The sequence below is a fragment of the Papaver somniferum genome, chromosome 9 (assembly GCF_003573695.1).
Source record: "Papaver somniferum cultivar HN1 chromosome 9, ASM357369v1, whole genome shotgun sequence".
NCBI lineage: Eukaryota > Viridiplantae > Streptophyta > Magnoliopsida > Ranunculales > Papaveraceae > Papaver > Papaver somniferum.
The window spans coordinates 159,103,587-159,110,952 of NC_039366.1; positions in this window are offsets into that span (position 1 = coordinate 159,103,587).

Here is a 7,366-nt window from a genome sequence, read left to right on the forward strand (position 1 = left end):
CCCCCCCCCCTAAACCCTATAAAAAAACTAAAGAGAAGATGAGAAACGATTATGAGGACATGTAACTAATTGCATGCATCACGATAAGTTGACCATTTCAATTATAAATGACTAATCATGTGGACCTTGACGGAATTGATAATTGTAGTGGCATTTTATAAGTTCTGGAGAGAAAAAATGGTGGCACTTTATTAAACCGGAAAACCAAAGTGTCGCATTTTTTTAAAATTACCTACAATCATCTCTGAATGGATGGGATGAACTGCCAAGCAACAACCAACCCTTTTCAGACGATACGAACAACCTCGCAGAGTTGTGCTGAACCGCAAAACGGCTGCCTTGTAGTTGAGGAAAACCTAATAGTTATGATTTATTTGTCTGCTAAAACTTACTGTAACGAGTGAAAATTTGGATTCAATGAGTGATATCAGGAACATGAGTCAGAAAACAAAAGTACTGTAACTGATTGAAAACCAAGTACGACGCATTGAGATTTAAGAGGTGAGTTCTTCTTCTATCCATAAAGAAAAAGTTCTTCTTCAACTGCAACACCATCCATAATTAGGCCAAATTTAAAAACAAAAAAAATCATGATAGTATCAAGATGATTATAGATACAGTTTTTTTTGCAAATATACAAAAACCCCTCTGTCATATATAATAAATTTAGAATTAGAATCATATAAAAAATTAAATCTTAAAAAAATTAGGGTTTCTTGTTATTTCTCAATCCCCAAATTAGTTTCAAGTCATACAAAAACCAAAACAAAATCAATCATATTCAACGGCTTGGTTTTGATTAAATGCTAAGTTTTCTTTTTTAATTATATAATGGTTTATGATTTTTGCATTTGATCAGAAGCTACGTCGCATGTACACTTCAAGAAAGATGTTGTAAACGTGTCGGGCACATGCACGGACACGACACGGTTATGACACTTGGCCAATCCACGATGGAATGCCACATCATGTGTCACGTAGAATCGACATTGGACACTTTGCGGATACTAATTGGACACTTACAGACACACCATAAATGATTCATTTTGAATTGGAAATCAAAATAAACTAAATGTGATGCTGGTTTGTTCTCATTTTAGTCAAATTCAAGCATTATGCATGAAAGACTTTATCATTATTACATTATTAATATTTTACTTAATTAGTGATAAAGTATTTTAAACATAAGAATAATAATTTTGTTGAGTAGATTGTTGTAAAATCTCGTTTTAATGGTGTGAGAAATACATATAACGTGTCCCCATAACCCTATTTTTTGAGATTTAGCGTGTCCTAGTAACCGCGTCGCGTCGTATTATGTCCCTATCCGTATCCGTGAGACATAGATTGGAAGTGATAAAACATCGGATTTTTCTGACACAGCTTCTCGGAAGGAAAAAAAATATGTGAGAACCTATAAGAAAGAGAGACAAAGAATATAAGAGGAAAGAAATTCCCCCTCCCCCATTGTTGTCCCCCATGACGTGGCTTCGATCTAAACTCTTCGTCTAGGATTTTTGAACTCTTAGGGGTCCGTGGAGGGTCCAGGACTGAGTCCGAATAACCATTAACCTTATAGCTTGTATTGGGGGATGATTGTTGGGGATTACTTTTGGGGGACGCGAAACATTTTCGGTGCTTTTCATACAGTCTGACAGGTGTATACTAGCTGTCTAGACACATTGGATCTCAGATAATCCACGAGATTATCCCAAGTGTATCTAGAATCGAAAATGATTTACTCACCGAAGAATTTGCACCGCATTCTCACCGTGTGAGAGGATTGGTGGGGCCCATTTCTGCCCCACCCCTATCCCAATTCGCCGAACGCTGTCTTGGGTCAGTGCGATTTCCTTCGGTGCATTCATGGTGCAACTTCTTCGGTGGGTCTAGCAAGACTGGTATAGAATTATCGATTCCATATCCAAAATCATCAACGATCTTTGGCTTTTGTTGACTTGACGTCTCTTGACCCCATTAATTCGCAATTAAACTACAAAACTTCTCACTCTAGCGAACCTTCAACGTATTTTTCTTTTGTTTATTATATCCAGATGATTGAAAATACTGAAAAAGCGGGGGTCTAACAACACCACCCAATATTTCTCTTAGCAATCTGTATGGACTAACTCTGAAATACTTTGCTAGAGAATCAACTAGACAGTCAGACTCAATCTAGATAAAAGTATCTCAAGGAGTTAATATCTCTCTCTTGGTTTGATCTTTACTCAAGCTAAAAAAATACCGAGTCTTTATCAAACAAAAGGTATAACTTGGATGGTACCAAAGACCAATATCCAAGTGTTAATCAATGAAATCAACAACAACAAGGTCAGATCTCTAATTGATTAAACTTCAACGCACAACCTGTATTATTTCAAATTATAAAGATAAAACAATATAATGCGGAAATTGAAATAACACAGATGCCAGAAGTTTTGTTAACGAGGAAACCGCAAATGCGGAAAAACCCCGGGACCTAGTCTATATTGAATTCACACTGTATTAAGTCGCTACAGACACTAGCCTACTCCAAACTAACTTCGGACTGGACTATAGTTGAACCCCAATCGGTCTCCCACTAATTCAAGGTACAGTTGTACTCCTACGCCTCTGATCCCAGCAGGATACTGCGCACTTGATTCCCTTAGCTGATCTCACCCACAACCAAGAGTTGCTGCAACCCAAAATCGCAGACTTGATAAGAAACAAATCTGTCTCACACAGAAAAGTCTATCAAAGGATAAATCTGCCTCCCACAGAAAAACCCTAGGATTTTGTTCCGTCTTAAGATATGAAATCAAGGTGAACAGGAACCAATTGATAATCCGGTCTTATATTGCCGAAGAACATCCTAGATTAATCAATCACCTCTCAACAGTCTTACTTGAGTACACAAGAGGACATCGAGGAATCACAAACAGTGAGACAAAGATGTTTGTGACTTCTTTATCTTGCCTATCGGAGAACTTTCACGATCTCAAGCCAATCAGAGATTGTACTTGTACGATAGAAGATGCAAGATCAGATCACACAACTACGATAAAAGTAGTATCGGTCTGGCCTTACAATCCCAATGAAGTCTTTAAGTCGTTAACCTGGTTTTAGAGAAGAAAACCAAAGGTTAGAGGAGAATCGACTCTAGCGAGCGCACTAGTATCACACAGATGTGTAAGGATTGGTTTTGCCCAATGCTAGATGTCTCATATATATAGTCTTCAAATCAGGGGTTTGCCTTAGTTACAAAGCAATCAATATTCACCGTTAGATGAAAACCTAATTTAGATTCAAGCTAATATTTATCAACCGTTAGATCGAAACTTAGCTTGTCACACACACTTGAGATCTACGTTTACTTGGTTTGTGAAAACCGTGCCCAAACGTGTACGTGTATGTTGGTTCAACATAGTAACCCAAAAGGTCAACCATACGAGCATTTCATATTAACCTTGTTCTTCTTCACCGTAACTAGTTCAATTGACTCAAATGAACTAGTTAGAGAGTTGTTCAATTGCTATGAGATCTCATGTAACTACACAAGACACAACTGAAACAAAGATGATTCGATTCGATTGAATCGGCTCATGAAATTTATAGCCACGGTTTGCATACTGCATTCCTTAATAATTTAAGTTTCATGTTCAGAGCACACCTTTAGATCATAACCCACTCAAGTATGCAAACAAGTTCGCGGACTTAAGACAACCGGCAGAGTTTTCCAAACTCAGCCAAAAATCTCGACAAGGAGACTTCCGCCAGTTCGCGGACTAGGTTCGCGGACTGAGTTCGCGGACTAAACACGCAAACGAGTTTTTGGAAAATCCCAGCAGAAATTCTCGGCAAGAGAACTTCCGTCTATTCGCGGACTGAGTTCGCAAACTGAGTTCACGGACTTGGCAAAGCTAATTCCTCTGGTTTCTCTCAGTCAACAAAGTTCGCAAACTTCGGATTAAGGAATAGGACTTATGCACATTTGTGTTTCCACACAATGCTTATATCCATCATTGGTTATATAGACCTAAACTCTCATTCCAACCATTGAAACATTCTTAGAGGACGTTATATAGTTGTTACACTATTCTCGTCAAAGCGATTTTCAAAGTGATTGAAACAATATGACTTTCGTCATTAGGTGAAGATAAACCTGATCAAAGCGAAACGCTTTACCAACACATGATTTCGAGATATAGATAGGCGATATATACTCGGCTCGAAATATCAAATGTGTATGATCCAGTCTATATAGCATACGACTTTTGTCTCATAAGAAGTAGGAGATAGAAGAGATAGACTTTTGAGTGATAGATAAGTTCAAGTCTCCACATACCTTTTTGTTGATGAAGTTCCACGGTTCCTTGAGTAGATCTTCGTCGTTGTATGATGAATCTCCATGAAGTCCTTGAGCTCAACTACACTTTTCTATCCTAGATCGAGACTTAGCTATGTAGACTAGAAATCAAGACTCATAGTTTTGATCACTAACATTGACAAACATGCTTAGCAACGCATGCGAGGTCGACCGAGCTATGCTCTAACAATCTCCCCCTTTGTCAATTTTAGTGACAACTATTAATACATATGGAATACAAAAAAGATAAACTTTAGTGGCTCCTATTCCATAGTCTAATCTTCAACGTTCCCTGAAATCGTCGTCCTTCCAAGTACTCCAATGATCCCAAAGGTTGTAAGTTTAGCATCACCGTTGTTGAATATCCGTAGCTATAACAATGAGAGAAATCGAGATTCTCGATCATCATTATACAGTGACATAGTATTATTATGTAACATTAAAGTCCAATTGCATCACGAATTTAACAATAATACTACGGTGATATGTATCACTCCCCCTTAGTCAATACTCCATCTCACATGGAAACCACTACCCCTTACACAATGATCCGAAAACCATATGTATATGTAGTAGAACTACAAATTAATTCTCCCCCTTTTTGTCAACAAAATTGGCAAAGGTACAAGAACGGGTTCCTAATGAAATTTCCGAGAAGAGACGTTTCATAGACTAAAAGAAGAAATACATACCAACTTAATTTAGATGCAATCATAAAACCGAAGATAAATGCATTCATCAAGGAGTTTTAAGATACAAGATAACCCCTATAAAATTCCAGAGCCGCACACCTCGCAAGATATTACCATTAAGCACAAGTTCAAAAGAACTCTCCCCCATTTGATGTCATTCCCGAGAGAACAACAAGAGCGACCTTAATTTCGAAAGAAAAGAAGGATTTTTAATTGGACACCAAAAACCATAGGAAAATGATTTCTATATCCAAAACTCAATCAAATTAATCACAAGTAAACCCATGATTAATTTAATTGGAATACGTAACTAAATCAAACCACAAAAGTGATCAATTTAATTTGTGCTCAACATAAGTAAACTTACGGAGCTACGACTAAGGTAATCATACGGAGATGACTAACTTAATCGTTCACATACTCAACATAAGGAAAACCTTACGGAATATACGACTACATCAACCAATAGAACATACTTAGTATAGCCATTTATATACTTAACACAAGAACTTGTGGAATATATGAAACTCAACCAGACTAATTACAAGAGAACCCATAATTAATCTAATTGGAATACAAACAACCAAACTAATCACGAAGGTAATCAATTTAATTGTCAAAAATTTTGCTCGACAAAAGAAGACTTTCAGAGCAAATAACTAAATAACCAACCAAGATGATTAATTTAGTTCATAATGCTCAACATATAGCATCTTATGGAACAACCAACAAAGGCAATAATAATAATCGACTTAGTTGTATCGTGCTCAACATAAGACACACAATGGAGCCTTCACGGTAATACAAAAAGAATTGATCAATGAAGATCAATACCGTGGAATACATACAAGGATCTATTCTATCTTTCCATCACTATATGCATAATGACATAATAGACTTTATCCTTGTCACACAAAAGATTTTATCTTATTTTCCATCAAATAAATGACTGCTAATAGGTGTTGTAAAACACCTATTTTCATATCTATTATTTATGCTTTCTTCGCTATTATCCCTGTGAATTGCATCTCTTATGTTTAGTTTTGAGTTATTAGGTGCAATGGAGTCCTTTGGAGCAAAAGAAGGAAAAAATCACTCTTTTGGAGCATAAAGGGCAAAATCGTCATTTCACAGGCGAGGATAGCTGGAGCTAGCTAAGGTTATGTGGTGAAGAAGGGGAAGAATGAATTGTCAGTTCTGCGCAACTGGCAGTTGAGCAAGAAAGAAAACAGGCAGTCAAATCTGTGGGATTGACAGGCCAAATGGTCACTTGGTGGCCCATATCAAATCACTGGGTGTCTTGAATGATTCTTATCATTACAACCCTGAAATCGTGAAGTGGATAATCTCATTACATTCCATCTGAAATTCATTCAGAGAAATGGCTGTGCAGTGGAGAGCTTCATTTGAGGTTGGTTGTTGTTTCAGATCGAAGAAAGAAGATAAGCTGATGAAGAACAAATGATGAAATCGAGAACAAAGAGAGATGAAATTGAACAACTGTTGTAGAGAAGCAGACGGGTTCGATTGTTATGGTCGATTTGGGGTTTGTATGTTCTTGTTGTTGATGGTTGAATTTGAGATCGAGGAGATGAATCCGGTACTGCTGTGGAGGATTCAACAAAGAAGAACTGAGTTAGCTGTTGGGTTTGATTCCAGTGAAGCTATGAGGAGAAATTAGGGTTTAAAATCAAAATGGGATCTGAGATGTTCTTGGATTACTGATTCAGAGTAGGAGGAGAGATTCATGATATTGGGTGTTGAAACTAAGATGGGTTTGACATGGATTTTGGTTCGAATTGAGTTTGAACAAGATTCAGGTTGAGATTTTGTTGCTCAGTGGGTACTGGAATGGTAGAAGCTGGGTGATTTTCAAGGGTTAGGTGAAATTGATCTTGCCCAAGTGCTGAATAGATGCATGTCTAGGACAGGTACAGATTGCGGATGGGGTAGGTACTGGTGGTAATGCAACTGCAGGTGATGATGCAATTGAAGAGATGTTGTAGTTTATGGCTATGTATCAAGGAAGAATGGAATTGCAGTTGGTGATGCAATGAGGATTTATGATGCAGAATTGTGTGCAGAGCAAGGAATGGAGGTTACAGTAAAGCCATGGACTTGGACAAGACTGAGATTGCAGGCTTGCAGCTGAACTGAAGTGCAGGCAGTGTCGTCGCAGGTGGATTTGAAGGTTGCACTGGTGTTAGAATTACAAAGAAGGCATAGATGTATGTTTAGGTGGTGATGTTTGCAGCTGTGACTGAGCTGCAGAATGGTTGAGCAACTGGTGATGTTGCAGGTGCAGCTTAAGATGAACTGAGACAGT